This window comes from Phocoena phocoena, chromosome 5 (assembly GCF_963924675.1).
Source record: "Phocoena phocoena chromosome 5, mPhoPho1.1, whole genome shotgun sequence".
In the NCBI taxonomy this organism is placed as follows: Eukaryota; Metazoa; Chordata; class Mammalia; order Artiodactyla; family Phocoenidae; genus Phocoena; species Phocoena phocoena.
In genome coordinates this window covers 123521336-123540243 of record NC_089223.1, presented here as the reverse complement: position 1 = coordinate 123540243, position 18908 = coordinate 123521336, and the positions used below count along the sequence as shown (strand labels likewise).

General features: G+C 36.9%; 1 pseudogene; it reads right to left on the bottom strand.

Moving 5' to 3' along the window:
• Positions 1 to 706: 706 nt before the first annotated feature.
• Positions 707 to 9635, bottom strand: LOC136123255 (monocarboxylate transporter 10 pseudogene; annotated as a pseudogene).
• Between the last annotated feature and the right edge of the window lie 9273 nt (positions 9636 to 18908).

The following is an 18908-nucleotide window of genomic DNA, read 5'->3' as shown; positions in this document are numbered from 1 at the left end:
TATGTAACTCTAAAATTCAAACAATTTGCTTTTTTCCTTTTTCCTATAATAGTACTTATGTTGTTAATCAAATACAAGATAACTCTTGCTATAAATTTATACATTTGTCATGCTTTCTTCTGCTATGCTTAATGTTTATTGTAGGAAACAAAATGGAACATAAAACTATGTATATGTTCTGGGGACTTCCCTGGTGGTTCAGTGCATAAGACTCCAGGCTCTCAATGCAGGGGGCCTGAGTTCGATCCCTGGTCAGGGAACTAGATCCAACATGCATGCTGCAACTAAGAAGCTCACCTACCACAACTAAGAGTCCACATGCTGCAACTAAACATCCCCCAATGAAGATCCCGTGTGCTGCAACTAAGACCTGGCACAGCCAAAATAAACAAACAAAAAAAAACTATGTATATGTTCTACTTGTCACAGGTTGTGAAAAGCAATTCAATTTTCTCATATTCACAATGTACTAGAGACCAAAGGAGGAGATGTAGAAGCTGGAAAAAAGGTTATGTGATGTCCTCTCATTCACATTAGCCCATTTCCTCCAGAGTCCTGTCTGTGGCTGTGCAGTATGCTCGAGTGGGATCAATGGTCCAACACTGCCTCTGTTCTAGTTCTGGGGGAACAGAGGGGAAACTTACAAGGCAAATCTTGGCCCAGAGTGGCTGATAGTAAGTAGCACTCCACCCCTGAGGTGACCCCATCAGAGAACAGCAGGCTCAAGTGAACCTAAGGCACAAAGTGTCCAAAAAGTGAAAGTGGTATTCCAACTGTCCACACCGCATAGGCTGTCACACTGAAGATGGCAAAACTGAAAAAAATTGGGGGAGGACTGAACTTTCTCCTGGAAAAGAGGGAGTATCTGTTGCCTCCTTTGGTCCCACCATCTTTATCTTTGGCATGGGAGGCAAGGGGTAGATCCTACCAGACAGAAAGAGAACAAACATGAAGATACAGAGGACCCTTTAGTGTGTAAAAGAGGCCCCTGCTGTCAGTCAGAATCCTTAGAAGGAAAGGCAGCAAAACTGTAAAGACACTGTTGCCAGCGGTGACAATGCCATTCACCAGTTCAAGGCGTTTCTTGAAATGGTGTCTCCAAATGACCCATGAAGGCTGGTAGGCAAAGGAGCTGCCACAGGCAAACATGATTCTCTAGGTAAGGTACAGAGGCTCCGTGGAGCTTACAAAAGAACGGGGCATGAATCCAACAGCACCCACCATGGCTGTTTTCTGACAACCAAACACGTCTGTGAAGACGCTAATGGGCAGCACAAGGGCATCATGCCCATGGAGAGAGAACTTACCCACGCTGTCTTGAGAACCATCTTGTCACACTCCTTGGACCCGAAGGTCTTCAGCATGGACGTGAAGAGCACCGCACAGGCGTTCTGGACGCCGAGCCACCCTCAGGGGCCTCACGAGGCTCAGGGAACTGGGCGCCCAGCAGCCCGCCAGCTCTACCTCCACGTTTTCGGCCGCCGGCGCCTCGGGGCCCTCCGAGGGTCCAGGGCCGGGCAGCGGGGCCCCATCCGTGGGCGCGGGGTCCCTGCAGGCTGCACCTCGCTTGTCCCCTGCACGGTGGCGGGCCCCTCCTAGGAGGGCACCACGGCCGACGTGGCCTCCTTGGGCCGGCACCAGGGGAGTGGGCGGGGCCGAGGTCCTGGCAGGCTCAGGGAGGAGCTTCCGTGTTGGGCCAATGAGCTAGAGAGGCCGTTGTGAGGGCGGGGGAGGCCCCTGTGGGCAGGTGGCACCCCCTCCTGCTAGGACTCAGGCCGCCCAGTCCATAGCCCCAAACCAACTCTTTGTTTATTTATTTATTTATTTATTTTTTGCGGTACGCGGGCCTCTCACTGTTGTGGCCTCTCCGGTTGCGGAGCACAGGCTCCGGACGCGCAGGCTCAGCGGCCATGGCTCACGGGCCCAGCCGCTCCGCGGCATGTGGGATCTTCCTGGACCGGGGCACGAATCCGTGTCCCCTGCATCGGCAGGCCGACTCTCAACCACTGCGCCACCAGGGAAGCCCCTGTTTTTTTATTTTTATTAATACCTTGCAAAATACCTAGACTAAATATATATAGCTACCTGTTATTTTAATCAAAGTAACTTTTAGTTTTATGAGTATTGTTTATATTTCAAATATTTGTTCAAGCCATTCAACTGTTGACTGAAAAAAAATGTACAATTTGAAAGTTGAGAATTATGTTTTATTTGGCGAATTTTCTGAGGTCTTAAGCCCAGAAGACAGCCTCCCATAAAGCTCTGAGGAACAGCTCCATAAAGGTAAGAGAGGAGCCAGGTTATACAGGAGTTTTGCAACAAACGCCAGGTAATCAGAACATAAAATATTACTGTTAATAAAAGAAAACCAGGTGTCTCAAGTTTTTTAAGTTAGCTCTTGCTTTTCTAAGTATAGGAAGATGCAAGAGTCTGGGCTCACTGAAATCATTCCTTTGATGCACACCTTGGCTATCTAAGGCCAGGATCCAGTTCTTCTCCATCCTGAGACCCCTCAGGGCACACCGTTGGGGGTGGCTGCAGTGGCTGAGGGCTTGTTGGATGGCAGCCCTTTTGCTTCCATCCTGAGTTCATTCCGGGCTCACCATCAGGGCCTGGTAGTGGCTGATGGCTGGATGGCCACAGCATGGTTTGTTTGCAGTTACAGTAGGCAACATTTTTCATCCACACAACAAATATTTCTTAAGTTCCTAAAAAAAAAAAAAAAAAAAAAAAAAAAGGAGTATAAGATAAGGGACTTCCCTGGTGGTCCAGTAGTTAAGACTCCACGCTTCACTGCAGGGGGTGCAGATTCACTCCCTGGTCGGGGAACTAGGATCCTGCATGCCGCGTAGTGTGGCCAAAAAGAAAAAAAATTGAAGTCCCTACTACCAGCCAGATAAATTTTGGGGCTCTAGGAAATAGGTTACTAAAAAAATAAAATATTTTTTGAGCTCACAGAAGTAGCCTCCACTCATCTTCAGCTGCCTAACCGAATCACCCCATGTGGATCCTTCTGAGAACAGCAGAATTGATCATGAGTACCAGGAATGATTTAAAATTTTAACTCTCCTCCAAAATTGTTAGGCTACTTCCCTTGACTTTCTCTCTGTATAACAGCCGTTTTCCTCTCTGAAGGTAATGTAACATTCAAATGTGTTTCTCTTCCAAAAGCGTAGAAATAACTGAGTAAAGAAAAAATAATCCTAGCAGTACTTTTTGTTTTGCAGAATTTTTGTTTCTCTTCAGCTTTATGGCTTTCATTAATCCTCTTTGGCATACAAAATAGAGGTAGATGTATTGCTTTAATAACTATGCATTTGCCTTAAAGAACAATACAAATGCCTGTATTTCAAGGCATTAAGCACATTAAAGTCAATACAAAGGGGAACTAGTTCATTAACTGTTTTAACCTAATAGTTAATGAACTAGTTCCCCTTTGTATTGATTTTAATGTGTTTAATGCCATGTTTATCACTGTATAGCTTTCAAACAAAAATACTGTAATCATGCTGAAGGATCAAATAACTGACTTTACTTTCAGTATTTCCACTTTTCTAAATCATACAGAGAATAGCTGAACTGGACTTATACCTACTTTGGATTTCATTTACATTGGTGTATATAATAGTTCTAATTTCTGAACTTTGTACGCCAAATGACAGGTGATTGACACATACTATCTCATACTAGCACCTAACAGGGGTAAGAGCCCTGAAAAGCAGGTGTTACCACTTACATTTTACACATTAGGAAACTGAAGCTTAGAGAAATTTAATAATTGGTCTTTTATCACACAGGTGCTTAGTTATAGAGCCAAAATTTCAATCTTATGTGCCTTACTCCAAAGTATGTTTTTTTCACTACCCCATAGTGAAAGTGGGATCTCTTTTTTAAGACATGTAATTATTGTTTTAAATTATCTGATTTAGAATTCATACAATTCAAATCAGTTCCACAAATACTTTTTGAATGTGTGGTTCAATAGACACATGCTGCTCAGATAAACCCAAAGAGTCAGGCCTCAGGTAGCCTACAGATTAGCAATGAGGCTATGACAAGCATGAAACAGCTATAATTCAAAGTAGAATGTGCTAAGTTGATGCAGTATCATGACGATTAAAAGAGGAAAGTTCCCTTTGGTTGAGAGAACCAAGAGAAGTATCTTGGAGCAGAAAAGGTTTGAGATGGCTTGAAAATAGACAGCATAGGCAGAGAAGATAATGGGAATGATGAGTAAAGAAAATGGTGTGAATGAATGCATAAAGACAGGAAACTATGATGTATACTTTCAGGATAGCAAGAAGTCGTTCACTTAGATTTTGTAATAAAATCTGGCCAGAAATCAAATAGAAAAGCCAGCACTTTCCTTTGAATATTTACCTAGAGACCAACTTCAAAAACCTGTGTGTACTTCAAATATTCCTCTGCTAATAAGCTAAAAGAAGAGAGTAGACACAAAGTAGCTTTCTCATGATTTGAGGGTTACCTAATGTAGGAAGAAGAGGCAATGAACATGAATTATACGAATATCTTTTGTTTCTCATGCCAGACTTCTTTCAGTAAGGAAAAGAAGGAGACTCAGTTCAAAGAAGATTTTTATAATAATAATTTTCTGTTAATTTACTGCTGTAGATAGCAATGTTTGTGAGAAAATAAGTCCAGCATCAGAGTTACTAAAAATTTCAAAGGCATCTAATTTCTTTGATTTTGAAAGCTGATAACATCCTGTAGTGCCTGATTTGCATACTGATTACAACTGTAGCTACAGCTGAAACAATGGTCTCCAAGCAAAGGAGATTCTTTCTAAGTTGTTATGATGAGTATGGCTTGGGGGCCTCTAGGGAACTGCAAAGTAATCTGTTACATGTAGGTAATTATATTATATGCTTATAGGCCTTAAGTCAGCCACACTCTATGAGTGATTCTTTTAGTCAGTATTCTCCAGAAAAACAAAACAGAGAGAGAGAGAGAGAGAGAGAGAGAGAAATTGATTGATTGATTTATTATAAGGAATTGGCTCACATAATTATGGAAGCTGAGAAGTCCCAAGATCTTTCATTTGTATTGGAGGCCCAGGAAAGATGGAGGTGTAAATTCCAGTCTGAGTTCAAATGCTTGAGAACCAGAAACACAAACAGTATAAGTCCCAGTCTAAGGTCAGAAGAAGACCAGTATCCAGCTCAAGCAGTCCTCTCCCTTTTTGTTCCATCCCGACCCTCAACTGGTTGAATGATGTCTATTCACATTGGGGACGGCTATCTGCTTTGCTCAGCCTGCCAATTCAAATGCTAATCTCTTCTGGAAACATCATTACAGGTATGCACAAATATATGTTCAAACAGATATCTGGGCATCCCATGATTCAGTCAAGATGACATATGAAATTAATTATCACCGTGATGTGATTCCCTCAATAGAGTTTCATGAAGATTTCTATTTAGGCCAGTTTTTATGGCTTTTACTTAAGCACCAGGTTAAGAAATGGGGTAAGGGTAATCTTTTTCCCTTTTAGAATGTGATAATATGTCAGTGCTCTCTTGGAGAGAGGAGGAGATAGCCACCAGCAAAGGTGGGGAGGTGAAAGGAAATTGACACCTTAGAAAAGGCATCAGGATATAAGGACTTGTGATAGCCCTCAAAAGTTTTTGGGGAAAAAAATATAAGATTTGAAGGTAAAATAGAGCAGTTATATGGTAATTTCTTGAGAATAGCAGGAGCTCCACCTTCACCTAACTGGTCCAGTAGCAAGTGCACTTGCTACTTGTGGAATGACTGCAAATGTCTCTCCTTTTCACCAAGAGCTACCACCATAAAGTTAGAAACGAAAGGCAAGTTTTCAATGTGACCAGCTATTGGGGCATACAACGCCTAGGAGATATGCCTGCTAGATCTCTCACCAGCACTATTGAGCCTTTCCAGGGAGATAATTCTATACAATATGCCATATAAAATAGTATATCAAAAAAAGAAACCTATGGGGCAGAGTTAGAATTCTCTTGCAGGTGGAGAGAGGGGAAAGCTGAGATCATATATACATTTGTAATTGTTTTCTTGTCTTATACATGCATTTTAAAAAAATGAATGTTTTCCTACATCAATAAATAGTCTTCTATGTAATAGAAATAAATAAATAAAAGAGAGGGTCCATAGCTTTCCTCTGATATTTAAATGGGGTTTGGGATCATCCCAGATACTTAGAATTACTGCTGTAGAATATGAGAAATATTAAGAGCAAGAAAGAAAGCAATGAAAAAACATGGTGAAATTTGGTTCTTTCTTTAATCAGTAGTATTATAAATAATAAATTCCGATGTTTAGTCTGAATTTTATTTTTGTTTTTGTTTATATGTGTAATACCTAATGGCATGTTATAATTTCATTACATAAAGTCCCCCCAAAATAGTAAATCAGACTAGAAAAATTCTTAGGTATGCCAGAAGTGGGCAAAGGGAAATGTGGTTGGCCCAGAAAATGTCTCATGCCTGCCCAGTTGACAATACCTGACCCATCTAGTATAGGAAAAAGGTTACATGAGAAGACTCTTAAAATAGGTTGTGGGGGAATATATTTCAAGATATACAGAAGGATGTCAGAGTAACACCAGAACCTTACTTAGACATGGAATTATCTAGAAGGCAATGGAAAAGATAGAGAAGAATTCCAGTAGAATCTCCAGGATGCATTTAATCATGATATCTGATTCTGAGGCAATTTTTCTGACTTACCTGGTAAGGTGGAAAAAAACAGCAAATAAAGATTAATTAAAGAAGTGAGAAATAATTGAAATCAAAGGATTTCTTATTGATTTGCAAAACTTTCTAATAACAGCATTGTCTTTTACTCATACTAAAGAAAAAAAGAAACCTCAGGTTTGGAAGGAAAATAAGGGATTATAACTGGGTGCCACAGAGCTCCCAGTATGCAATCTAAAGAAAGAGGAAATTACTAACCAATAAAATAACTGTGTTCTTTTTGAAGATTCTTATGGAATATAAGTCTCAATTTTACACGACATCAGTTTAGTCTAGATTTAGGTTAGAAACTGCTGACTATTCCCAAGCTTCCTTAAATATGGCCTATTGGGACTGTGCTCCTGGAAAAAATCCATCAGAGTTCTCTGTGGTTTCTAGAAGCATGGTCTTTCTGAGTATACACACAATGGAATCTGTTGTTGGCTCTAGTTATTTCTGCCTTTTAACAAACTAGGGATTTGTATATTAATCAAAGTACAGCAGTCAACATAATGGTCAAATAATTAAAGTTTATGTATGTGCAAGGGTGAAGATTAGGTAAACCCAGTCCAATTCCTTCTGAAAGTTTTTTTTCCTGGATTAACTTCATAGATTCAGGAGATATTAGTAGGGAGCATGGTAGGACCACCAGCTCTGCCATATATTAAACTGGTGTTATTTACTCTTATGGATGTGACGCAGCCCTAACCAGGTCAAATAAATGATTAAATTTCCTGTTGTTTCTGGTAACTTTGAGTTTGGTTTCAGAGAATTATGTAATTTTAAAAGTGATAGAAATTTTCATGTGTGCTTTCAGATAAGTAATGTTCACTTTAATTAACAATCGATATTCCTTGTGATCAAACAGTATCAGGACATTTTTCATAGTTGAGGAATTCCCCACCTTATGACTTTTGGTGGGAAGTAGAAATTGCCTGTTATTATTAAAAAGTTGAGAATGTCAGACACTCATTTTCACAGCCTCCCTTGCAGCCAGAAAATAGACATGATATCTATGGCTTGCCAATCAAATGTACTCACTACGTACTTGACTCAGGATCTAGTGGCACAAGAAACACCAAATAGTAGTAGCACGTTTTCCTCTTGCATAGCACTGGGGAGGTTTTGGGTAAATCCGATTTTGTCCTTAGTACAGAAGTGGCAATTATATCAGCAGCATTAGTAGTTACAGTTCAATTTAAATTTTTAGGGCAGAAGAAGGGGACAGAAGCAAGAGCAGGTAAACTAGTGTCTACTGGCAATTTCTGGAGCTCTGTCACTAGATCAGTGCTCTACCTGCTCAGTTTTGGGGAATTGTTCCTGAGTGCTTAATTGAAATATTTCTTCTCTAGTTCCTCCAAAGATTCTGTGAACTACAGTGCATCTATTTTATAAATTCCTTATCTAATTCAGTCAGCCAGAGTTGGTTTATCTTACTAGGATCTAACAACCATGACTGACAAAATATCTAGTTAATATTAGTAATCTTTAAACTGTGATATATTACAAGGTGTTAGATTATGTTTCCCAAAAGCAGACGCATAGATAAAAATTTGAATACAAGTGTTATATTTGTGAAGTGATTCCCAAATACCAGTTTGGGAATGGGGAAGTAAAGGGAAGGGGAAAAAAGCTAATAAATGTTATATTATTGAGCAGATTATTGTTTTCAACAACTCTCGGAGAAAATGTAGAACACACCTTAGAGCTATCTCTCTTCACCTAAGGGAGAGTTGATGACTGGTAATATAGCCAATTAGCCTCTTCTCATCACTGCCATCTGAGGCAGGGACCTTGCAGAGTTGTGTGTAACAGAGACAGCTGGATACCAAGAAGGACAGCACACCTACATAGCAGCCCTCTCCAGACAATCTGACCTTATTTAATCAGTATACCCAGATATTGACACCTAATCAACATAGCCACTTATCTCTTTTTTCCTTCTCTGAACTTCATCCCCAGGAAACTGTCTGGACTCTCTGCTAAGACTGTATATCAGCATCTTATTTCTGCTGTAACAAGTCATCATACATTTAGTAGCTTAAAACAACACAAATTTATCCTTTTACAGTTTTGGAGGTCAGAAGTCCAAAATCAGTGTCCCCGCCCAGTTTTAAGGTGTACTGGCTCCCATGAAGGATCTGAGGGGACAATCTATTTCCTTTATCTTTTCAGCTTCTAGTGGCCTCCTATGATGGTCAATTTCATGTGTCAACTTGACTGGCCCAGGAGATAGTGGGATAGCTGGTAAAACATTATTTCTGAGTGTGTCTGTGAAGGTGTTTCCAGAAGCGATTATCATTTGAATGAGTAGATTGAGTAAGAAGACAGGGCCTGAATAGAACAAAAAGTAGAAGAAGGGCAAATTCGCTCTCTTTGCTTAAGCTGGGACATCCACCTGTTCCTGCCCTCAGACATCAATGCTCCAGGGTCTCTAGCCTTAGGGCTTGAACTGAGACTTTCACCATTGACTCCCCTGGCTCTCAGGCCTTTGGGCTTGGACTGGAACTACATCACTGTCTCTATCTGGGCCACCACAGATGGCAGACTGTGGAAGTTCTCGGACTCTAAAATTGCATAAGCCAATCCCTCACAATGCAAACATAGCTCATTTTACTGCACTTTGCTTTGTTGCACTTTGTAAATATTGCATTTTTTTACAGAATAAAGGTTTGTGGTAACCCTGCCTTGTCAAATTATGGTTAGCATTTTTTAGCAATAAAGTATTTTTAATTAAGGTATATACATGTTTTAGACATAATGCTATTGCACACTTAGTAGACCAAATTATAGTGTAAACATAACTTTTGTACGTACTGGAAAACCAACACATGTGTGACTCGATTTATTGCAGTATGCACTTTACTGCAGTCGTTGGAACTGAACTCACAGTGTCTCCGACATATACCTATAAATCTCTTTCTATGTATCTATATCTCTATATAATTGGTTCTGCTTCTCTGGAGAACACTGGCTAATATATCTCCCCTATCCCTTGGCTTGTGGCCCTTTCCTCCATCTACAAAACTGCAGCACTCCTGTCTCTGTTTCCCCCATCATATCACCTTTTCCTTTGATTCAGGCTCTAACTATGCCTCTCTTATAGGGATCCTTGCTATTGCACTGGGCCCACTCAAATAATCCAGGATAATCTCATCTCAAAATCATTAACTTGATCACATCTGCAAAGTTCCTTTTGCCATAAAAGGTAACCTTCACAGACTGTGGGGATTAAGAGATGAGCATCTCAGAGTCAATTATTTGGTCTACCATAAATAATGGATTTCCTGCTTGGCAATAAAACCTTTTCATTCAGCAGTTTTTCTTTGGTTTTGAAATGCATTTGTTTTGCAACAGTAGAAAAGCTGGGCAATTTATTTCTCAGCTTACATGTTTTTATTGACTGGAAGCTGCTTTAGGGGCATCAGCTCCTTAGCACTTTCTGACTCCTTTCCTATCCCCCACCCACTAGCCAATAGAAAGTCCTGAGGTGGAGAGTTGCAGGTGTTTTTAATAAGATGCTAGTGTCATACGCTGGAAGAGTGAGTGCTGAGGGGACATGAACATGGCATCAATAATATTCCATACATATAGAAAGCAACCAAACTACATGAGAATTAGCCAAACTAATTAACTAAATACTATGTAAACAAGTTCAGTTCTAGGTAATGGGCATGTGATGACACACACTTTCCCGTGAGGCCATGTTTAAAAACTGACTCTATGAGTTGCCTGTGTATCTGTAGTTTGAGTGTCTCCACTGATGATAAGACACAAAAGAGGGAATGCAAAATATACTTCATGGCAGACCTCTGAGAGTTACCTGATAAGGAGGGGAGGCAATTCTTCATGAATTTTATGCCAACCCTTTAATGTTCATGGGAGATGTTATTATTAGTACATGGCATGAAAGAAGAAACTAGGAGATCTTGTCACAGCAGTAACTTCAAAGAGAGGTTTAATCAGCCTTCTGTTAATTTTTCTGGAGAGTTAATTTTAGTCTCCTGGTCCCTTTTGGAAATTGAGCACCAAAAACAAGCATGACAATTACTCAGTCATATTTTGGACATCAGTTCCTATGGTATTTCTACAAAACTTGAGTTGCATGTACTTTATTCAGGTTTAGGAACAGCAGGATATATAGCTGGAAATGAAAATAAGATATTATAGTGTAGGATTCTGTCATCAAATCCCATATCAGCACGTTAGACAAAACTTATGTATTGTCAAAATTCCACTTGGAAATCCTTTGTTTTATCTATAGATACAGAATTCAGAAATTGAAATGTTCAAAAGTTTTCCATGTTGAAAAATATAAACAGACTTCTGGATATCTTTGTCCTATAAGGATGATTTTGCCAGTTTTTTCCAGTTTCCTCCTGGTCTTCAATTAACTATTCCATAGTAATTAAGGCTGCAGATGGAATCATTTCTTACACTTGATCCCATGAATAAAGCGGTTTGCTTCTTTGTCAGTGATCACAAAATTATCCTCTTTTTGTTTTGATAGACTGAGCCATAATATATTGTGAATCACAGGTTGAACTGTTTCATACTAAGAGAGCATAGAGCGATGACTGAGGAAAGGGCAGATTTAGATCTTATCTCTCATGCTTACTCTGAGGAACATACAAGAACTTCCATACTATTTACGCTGTTGATTTTCTCTCACACAATCTTCTAGCTAAGCATTTATATGTGAATTTCAGTTAATCAAAAGGTTTATAATAGTGAACTTGAAATGTTAATCATGAAGCCCAACCTGGGATACGTCCAGGTTTTATTCAATTCCTGAAACATATTTAATTTGGAAAACTTTCTTTAAATATAATACAAAATTACACATAAGAAATTGGGTATAGAGCCTTGACGGGATACCTTGGAAGTGAAGGGCCCTGATGCACAATTTTCAGTAGCTTCAGGGTAAACTTGCTTCTGGGACCAAAAATTTAATCGTTTAACTTTTGAGAAGCACAAATAGCTTTTGAGCAGGAAAATACCTGGATTTAAAAAATAATCTGGGGCTTCCCTGGTGGCACAGTGGTTGAGAGTCCGCCTGCCGATGCAGGGGACACGGGTTCGTGCCCTGGTCCGGGAAGATCCCACATGCCGCGGAGTGGCTGGGCCTGTGAGTCATGGCCGCTGAGCCTGCGCATCCGGAGCCTGTGCTCCGCAACGGGAGAGGCCACAACAGTGAGAGGCACGTGTACCGCAAAAAAAAAAAAAAAAAAATCTGGAAGTATTATGTCATACCAATTAGAGCAAAGAGAGGCTGAATGTAGGGAAACCTATTAGAATTCTACTGTAACAAATCAAGGCACAAAAATGTTTTAGTCCTAAGTAGGGGATTGAATTGTAATTGGAACTGAAAAGATCTTTGCAGGGTTTGAAGACAGGTTAGCAGAAGTAAGTAAAGGAAAAGTGAGGATTAAGGATGATTCTGAGGATCTGGTGTCTACAAGGATAGTGAATGGGAGAATACTGGTGCCAAGTGGAAGACAAGACAAAGCCAAGAAGAGGGTCAAGTTTATAATTCCGATTTTTGACATTTTAAGATTTAGCTGTAGGCCAAAGGAAATCCAGATGAAAATATAAACCAAGGGGCTTCCCTGGTGGCACAGTGGTTGGGAGTCCGCCTGCTGATGCAGGGGACACGGGTTCATGCCCCGGTCCAGGAAGATCCCACATGCCGCAGAGCGGCTGGGCCGGTGAGCCATGGCCGCTGAGCCTGCGCATCCAGTGCTCCGCAACGGGAGAGGCCACAGCAGTGAGAGGCCCACATACCGCAAAAAAAAAAAAAAGAAAAAAATATATATAAACCAGGAAGTAAATAAAAATGCAAGTGTAGCATTTGGTAGACAGTTTAGGGCTAGAAAAATAGAGACACCCTACATATCTCATAACTGATATATATAAAAAAAACCCATGGCGCTTGAAATGAAGAAATAAAGCAAATGCACACTAAATACATATAGATTTCTGCTTCTTGTTTTTACAGGGTTATTTTTCTTTCATTAGCACATCATCGTCCTCTTAGTTGATTGAAATTTGGGACGTGATTATTAGACTTACACAATAAATATTGAACTTATAAATGCTCCTAGAACCTATAATACATAGTATATATGCACTCCTACTTTCAAAGGTAGCCAGTTATGGGTCTCGATATGTATTATTCTTAGTGATAATATAACTTCATTTAAAAAACATGGTTTTCAGTTAATAACTGCCCTGTTTTACTCTTGATATTAAACTAAATAATGCACTTTTTAATGTAATAAAGTTACATGTATATGCATAAAGAAAACAGAATGTTCACAGTAAAATATTTCCTTTTCCTGTTTTTTTACCTCTAACTCCTTATGTGATAAATTGGCCATCCCTTTGGAATTCAAGCAATTTCTTGTTTAATAGAAATTTAAAAGTGATTAGAAGACATTAAAATAAAAATTCAAATATCATTATTTATTTATTCTAACTTATTTATTCTTATATAAATGTTAAATATGTGACATTACATAAATTAAAGTGTTTTAAAATTACCAGTCCATTTTATGACTTTAAAAATATTAACTATAAATTTCTGGGGACTAATTAAGTTGTAAAATCTGTGCCATCAATGGATTACATAAATTTTGAGGCTCACAGTAATAAATATGATTGATTACAATAGCCAAATGTTTGTGTAAATTGATAGGAAGGAATATGCAGCTGAGACCCTTACATGTGGATATGTGAATTCTAAATGGAAACATGAGGATTTCTAATATGCATGTAAATCTACCTATAATACAAAAGGCTAGGAGATAATAAAAAATGTTTTTTATTTTAGTAACTAGAAAGATAAACACATATCTGAACATTTCAAAAATAATTTTGAGGCTAGAGCAATCAGTTCAGAGAAAGAGGTGAGAAACAATTCTCCAATAAAGTAAAACATAAGTGAGGCTGAAAAACATAGTTGTCTACAAAATGGACATGGAATAAATGAAGCATAGAGAGAGAAGGAAATTGGGATATCAGCCCTCACTCACATTGTATTCTAACATAAGAAAGTGTAATTTCATTTTGGTCAATCCAAAATATTCTGTGAGTGGCTGGGAGGTATGAAGTAGGGCTTAGGGTGAGTGTAGTGCAGTAGATAAGAGTATGGACTCTGGAGTTGGCCTTTCTAGGATAGAATTATCTGGGTAGTTTATGGCAAGTGACTAGACTATTTGTGACAGTTTCCTCATCTGTAAAATGGAATATAAATAATACCTCATAAATTACTGTGCATAGTTAATACATTAACATGCCTAGAATAATACCTAGCATATAGTAAGCTCTTGATAAATGTTATCGTCTATAATAGAAATGGTTGCTGGGAAGAGTCATTTTATTTTCAATAATTTCCACTTTCACATTCTCTTTTCTTCAGTTGTCTCCAGACAATAGAATGAATAAAATTTTAGAGAATATATGCAGTAGTATTTCTCATGCCATAACTTTCCTTATGCTTTCTTAAGACAATTTGTCATCTTTGAACTCTTTTCATTTCCAAAATATTACTGAAGTCAGGATTTTAGAAATTTGTGAAATCTTCTTTGACTCTAGCATATGGTAATCTTCTCCATTATGAATCTTAGAGAAACTGTTACCTTGTAATTTTCATATACTCTCTAAAATTATTAATGATTTTTTTAAGTAACAATATTGAAAACACCTTGACAAAAATGCCAAATCTTTTTTTTTTATTCATTTATTTTGGCCACACCATGGGGCATGCAGGATCTTAGTTCCCAACCAGAGATCAAACCTGTGCCCCCTGCAGTGGAAGCACAGAGTCTTAACCACTGGACCACTAGGGAAGTCGCAACAATGCCAAATCTTATACTTCTCTCTTTCTTTTATAATGTCTAAATTCATTCATTTTGAAGACTAGGTAAAAAACTAAATACATTAACTTACTAACAAAATCTGTCTTCATGCAACGCATTATTGCTACTCAATAGTCTCTGTTAATTTATTCTATTAATTTTTAACTTTTTCAATAATTCATACTTTCTGTTTGAATAAAATATAACTAGTGTAATATAGATACTAACCTGATATTAATATCAAATATTTTTATTATGCATAATAGTATTTTTTACTGTACTCTAGATAGATTATTGTGGTAAACATTATGGAATTTCCAAAGAAAGGTGTCACAAAGTGGAAATAAACATCAGGATTAATAACTTTTATTTAAGGCAAAAATTCTGTGAAGGCCTCCTAATTACTGGTGCCATTGTGACTAGGATTAAAAAAATGGATGGGGAACAGTTGGAGTCAAATTTCCAAAAAAAAATAAGCAAACCAGAAATGAAAGAAAGTCAGTCATTATAATGGAACAAAAACGGAGAAAAATAAATACTACCCAGACTAATACAAAATCAGAAAATATCTTAGCAAATTAAAGTCTCCATAGAAACAGCAGGTCTCAGAAAAATTATAGGTTTTGATTTGGAAAGATTATGGTGAAGACCACAGGTGGCTGTCATTTTTTTAAAGCATGTATTAAAATATAAGATACTACTAATTTTAATAAATGAGTACTCTGTCCATCTGTTACCATCTAAATAGCTATACTAACATGAGAAGTACAGTAACTTCAGTCTCTGTAAGAAGTCATACCACATATTCCTCTTATAAGCATATGTATGGAAATACATAGAAATATATTTAATTTATGAGTAACAATCTTTATTATAATGTAATCTTTGTTTAGTCTTGTGACTAAGCAATAAATTATTGGACATTTGCTCTCATGTTGATAAATTGCATACATAAGTAAAAATGTCTTTCAGTCTTTATTTAAAATCACAGGACCGTTATTCAATGGAGTTTTGAAAGAACAACATCTTGCCCATTACTTCCTAATGGATTGTATCATTCAAAGAGGGAGGTTTGGAGATGGGCTACTACGGAGACTGAGAATTGCCATCATCCTCTATCTCTCCCACATTTTAAGTAAAAGTGACAAAGAAAAACTTTAGTTTGCTATATTATTTGCAAAAATGTCAATTCATGGATTATTAGTGTAAATGGCTACAGGCAGTTAATACTGTAACATCTGGATCTAATGAAGAAATGCAAAGCCAAAAACATTTGGTGAGAGTTTAAATGAGGTCATTCATCTGCTTTTGAACAAAGATTTCCCCCAGTCCCACATGCAAAAGTGAGCAGTGTTTGATTAAGACATTACTTTAAAATGGTATCAGTCAAACCACCAGAATATTCTGTGAGCCAATAAAATATGTGAATAAGAGACAAAATTGAATATTCAACATTTAATATAATAATGCCTGAATCTAGACTGGCTTTATTTACAATTTCTTTCTACTTATTAAAGATGGTATCCTTTTACATTATTACTAAATAATAATAATCAAAATTTGAAAATATTTCAATTATACACAATTTCAGAACAGTGCTCTCTAGTCAATAAGTATTTGCAATAGTTACTATAAATTCAATTAAAATTATAATAAAATGCGATTATTTTGTTTTTTAGTAGTAAAAATGTTATTATTTTGGATTTTTAGTTAATGTGATTAATTTGGCTTTAAAAAATTAGTTAGCAATTATAAAGAAGCAAATTTAAAAGTAGTCATTTATATTGAACAACTACAATGAGCTGTTCAAACATAAATTTATTATTTATATTTTCTTAGGGACACATTTTTTTTTTAATGAAACTTGAATGCTCAGGGAAGTAATTTAGGCTACTGTTTGATTTTTTTCATACAATGTAAGACTATCCAGCAGCTACAATTAAAACACCTTTCTTGGGAACTAGGAATAACTGAAAGGACTGAATGAATGTAGCATGCAGTACTTTAGATGGCACACGTTTTGTGAAGGAAACACTATGCCAGGTTCAAATGTATTCTCTCTCATAGAAGAGGGAAACAAGGGCATCTAATACACTAATGGATTTGTGTTAATATCGATTCACCAGCTACTATAATTTTTTAGCAATTTCTTATAAATCAAGGTAACAGATAAGTGTTACCATCATTTAGATGTCAGGAACAGGAACATCAGTGAAAAAAAGAAAGAAAGAAAGAAAAAGAAACCAAAGGGAATAAAAAGGGAGAATGAAAAAACCAGAGGTTCTTTGTTGCCATTTATGTTTCCAGTCATATTACTTATAGATTATGATTTTTTTAAAGTCATACAAATGTAAAGGGATAGATAAATGTGAATTAAAAGACCTCCAGAATTGTCACTTTTTAGTGTTCAAATTGTTACTGAGGTATTGCCACATTTAAATTTGCTACAGAAAGTTAAAAAACAAAACAAAAAAACCCTCAGTAGTGCTGAGTCCACCCCTGCTTTTCATTAAAATTGTTTTTAACTCTTAACATTCTTTAACAACCAAATTTTAATTTATTTATTTTGGAAACCAGCCATGGGCCATTTAAAGCTGCTTTTAAATGGTCCCTAGCATAACTGCTAAATTGTTTGCAATGTAAAATTTTGCACTTGGGTAGGATTTTTTTCTATTAATATAGGGGTCTCTGTTAATTATAGCCTATATGAAGTGCCATAATGAAACCTATGAACAGTTCAGAATCCCAAAGATTTTAAAACCTATTCACCTTTAATGGTAAGATTACTTTTAACGACACAATGTTTGCGACACAGTTCGCAAACATGGGCCAGTTCTTTATGGTGATGGCGGTGATGACTACTTACATTAATGTCTACTCATTACATGGCCATCGTAGACTGAAAGCCCTAATACTGAAGCAAAGAATTTTGAAAGCTTTGTAGTCCAGTTCTGTTTTTGAAAAATTAATATTAGCTATAATTTGTCTCATTTTAAATTATGCTTACCTTTCCTTCTGCAACTTGAACTAACTGAAACAGTGAATGTTTAAAAAAACTAAAATTTCCATACATTGGTTTGAGAAGAATAGCGAATTTGAGTAAAGGCCCATGAGTCCATTTGATCTGTTAAATATATCCATTTTTTTTATAGGAATTGAGCAATAGGAAATGGCATGAAGAGTACTGGGTCCATCTAGGTTATAAAATTTGTTGGTGCCAACTTATTTATAGTCCTCTTGTATAATCCTTTTGATATATGTGGAATTGGTAATAATGTCCCCCTTTCATTTATAATTTTGAATTCAACAGAATATTTTTGATATTTAATCATTATCAAAACCATGTCATTACCATAAAGCCTATAGTAATCTATAATCCTGCCAATTCTGTACAAAATGTCCCTTTCATCTCATCTTTGCCAATAATAAACATAATAATATTTTATTTATTTTATTTTTTCTACTCTAATCATTAAAATAAATTACATCACGAGAGAAGCTAGATATATCACTTCACATTTTTATTGGCCATTTTAATATTTTTTTCTTCTGTGAAAGATCGTTTTAAATAAGTTCCCCATTGTTTTTATAGGTATTTGCCTTTTTAATAATAATTTGTGGAAATATTTTTAGAGTATGGATATTCACTTTTTTCTATACATAAAGCAAATATCTTCTACCAGACTGCAAAATGTCTTCATTTTATTTATGATGCTTTTGCTTAATTGTTTAAGTTGAAACATTATCTAGCCCTCATGCTCAGGTATTACTTGGATGATAATAAATGAATGGTACAAAACATCTTCCACTCCCACATATTTTCATATACTTTCATTTCATACTTTGTTAAAATTTGCAAAAATAGAAGATTTTGCAACATAGCATTACAAGCAATTGAAGAATCCATGTTAGATACTTTTTTTCCTAAAGTCTCTTTGCCATTTTCCTAGACTGGGCTCTAGCTTTGTAGCAAGTATCTTTTGTTGCCTTGGTTTCTCAGAGCCCATGTCTCCAAACTCCCTCAGGCAATTCACAAAAGGATTTAAAGATAATTTCTCAAACAAAGACAAGTTGATTATAAAAGAAATTCAGGTTCTAGTTGTTAGGCTTATACAATTGCAAGCCTCAACTTCTAAATGACCTTCTCACCCTTGGGGATCTACATTGCATAAAACCCCTGAAACATATTTTTCACAACTGACCACTTTTATCCCATAGTCTCTTGCTCAAGAACTCTAGTGGTAAAACTAACTTCTAACAAACTAAACTGCAGTCCTTATCATTTGTACATTTTTGTTTTACCATTCCATTGCTTTTT